Raw genomic sequence first — 2,807 nt, 5'->3', positions numbered from 1 at the left:
TACACGATATTATTATTATTGTTTATCTATTTTATCATTATATGCTGAATAATGAGTCGGAACTTTCAAGGCGAGTGGATGTTTCATATCTGCAAATGCAAAATGTACATGAGGTGGTTTAAATTTTCTTGTTCCTTGTATTGCATTTTTATCTCAGTTTTTAGCGAAATATCACATTTTTGTTGCTATACTGACAGAATTACTTTTTCACTGGAGTTTGACCTACCCATATTTCAGAACTATATTACAGACACACATTAGTTGTTGAATTTATGTCAAGAGACGTTTTGATGAGGTCAGTTTTGTGTTTCTTGAAATTGTGTATATTTCTTGCAATGTAAGCTTAACACAAATTTGTCAAACTATCAGCTGGTTAGAGATGGTGGCAGTTATATGAAATACATTTTCGCAGGGTGCACAGTAACGAGTAAGAAACTTGTATGAGGTTAGTTTATTGAAAAAGCTCCATTACTAGTATCGATTTTTCACAGTTTATCATCAGGTGGTTTTTTTCACTCTTTCATAAAAACAAGTTATTCATTGGTTTCATACGAATTGTCTAGAATATACAATAATTCACAATTGTTGCGCTAAAGATTTGTGTTGCAATGCCACTTAGCTGAAATATCCATCTGGTGCATTTGTTTTTCAAGTTTTCCTGCAATGAAATACAATCACATACTTTTTTTCTGGGTTGTAAAACACTATTGTTAGGTCACAAAACGAATTTTCAGTAAGCACTTCATGCTTTGGTTTACAGCATACGAAAACAAAAACTGATGTTACTAAGTACATGAGACTCAAAGATGCTGCAATGTAATGATACAAAGCTATACCATTCTTTTGAAAAGGAGGCGTAAAGTACCGTTATATTACATTCAAAAAGTATTTTTCATTAAATATAGGGCACTAAATGCAGACACAAACAACAAATATAAGGCATTTTCTGAATTACAGCATTACAAACTTATTTTATATATTGATAGAGATTCAAATGTGGGAAAGAAGTTTATATGCTATTTGAACGTTGATGATGACAATACATCAAAATCTGTTAGTCGTCTTCAATGCAAAAAGTAATACTGACTTTTGTAGGTGCATAAAATATTATAAGATTAGTTACTTGATCTGCAGATAGGTGTACAAACATTATTTGTGTTGGAGTATTGAAAGTTCTTTCTGGAAGTTTTTCAGGAAAGGAATGATAGCCAATTCAGTCTTCTCATTAAGGATATTATAAAGGGAAGCGGTTTTGTGTGTGTGTATTTATATATTCTCTAACAGATTCGTAGTGGCTTCTTTTTCTGCTAAAAGTAATATTCTCATGTTAGTCTCAATGTTTGTCACTGAATGGTTTTCTTCTGCAATGTGGGCTAAAGATGGAGATTTGTACAAGTTTCCATGCCTTAAGGCATTGCGGTGTTCTACGAACGTAATCTCAAAACTTCTGCTTTTCTGACCAATGTAGAATTTTGGGTATAAATAACATTGGAGATTATGTACTCCTGATTTACTGTAGTGATCTTAGAAAGTTGTACACCAGGTATCACTTTTCGCTATAATTTACTATTAGTAGAGAAGATATTAACATTCTATGTATTCTTTTTGAACAAGTTTACAATTTGGTATGCTAATGCACTTATGTATGGGACAATAAAACTGTTTAAATCTGATTGAGACAAAAATAAACAATCAGGCCAACATAAATTCTTTGACATGGTAGTTAACACCACTGACATCCAATTCAGTGACAGTCAAGTTACTCTAGTAAATAATGGTCTCAAGCAGTCCTACAACAATACACAGCAGTGCCAGTGTAACAGATGTATGTGTAGAACCTGCCTGTGATATCTAAACCAGATATACTTGAAAAACACACTGGGTTTTCAGTCAAAGAAACTGAAAATGACACAGCTAACGGCAAATAATGCCCACAGAAGCACTGAACTAAAATATGTGAAAACATCAACACGAAATTATCTGAAAACAAATAACTGCTTGTAATGGCTGATAAAAGAAGATCTATCGTTGTATAGCATGTAAAGAAATATACAGAGAAAACATTACAATTTTTCCATTGCAACAACATTACCGAAATAATGTCTGACGCCACAATGAAATTCCAAACTTAAGTCTGTAAGCTTCTAAATAAACTTCAACTTTCTACTGAATGCATATGAAGTGTGCAGCAGTATGACAACAAATCCCTCAGCACTAAAACTATGAACACAGCCAAAGATACATAAAGAAAGCTGTCCTATTCACCTGATATGTAACTCGAGAAACAGCCCTGAATATTTTATAAGCCATAAACTGAAAGACTTAATTGCCAAACATTACACATTTGAAAAAAGCACCATATACAACACCCATGAACCCACAACATCCATTCAAGACTTCCACATTCACCTACAGCTAAATTTGCACCACTGCATGTAGTGAATCTATACACAAACATCCCTGTTAAAAAGACTGTCAAGATTATAAGAAAAGAATCTGCTTTGGTGGAAGTAACTTAGTATTGCAGATATCTGTGAGCTCATAAAATTACTCACACTCATTCTAAAGCACAATTGTTTTAGCATCAACAATATGTTTTAACAACAACAACATGATAGTTTGGCTATGAGAAATAACTTGCCTGGGATATTAGAAGATATTTACGTCAACCACACAGAAAAAAATAGGTCTCAAATAATCAACAGATCATAAACAAAATTATACACTACAAAAATATGTTGATGATACAGTCTTGCTTTTTAATGGTATAAACACTGAAATTGATGCACAGGCAACAAACCCTGGCA

The sequence above is a fragment of the Schistocerca gregaria genome, chromosome X (assembly GCF_023897955.1).
Source record: "Schistocerca gregaria isolate iqSchGreg1 chromosome X, iqSchGreg1.2, whole genome shotgun sequence".
Lineage (NCBI taxonomy): Eukaryota > Metazoa > Arthropoda > Insecta > Orthoptera > Acrididae > Schistocerca > Schistocerca gregaria.
Note: the sequence above shows the minus strand (reverse complement) of the source record.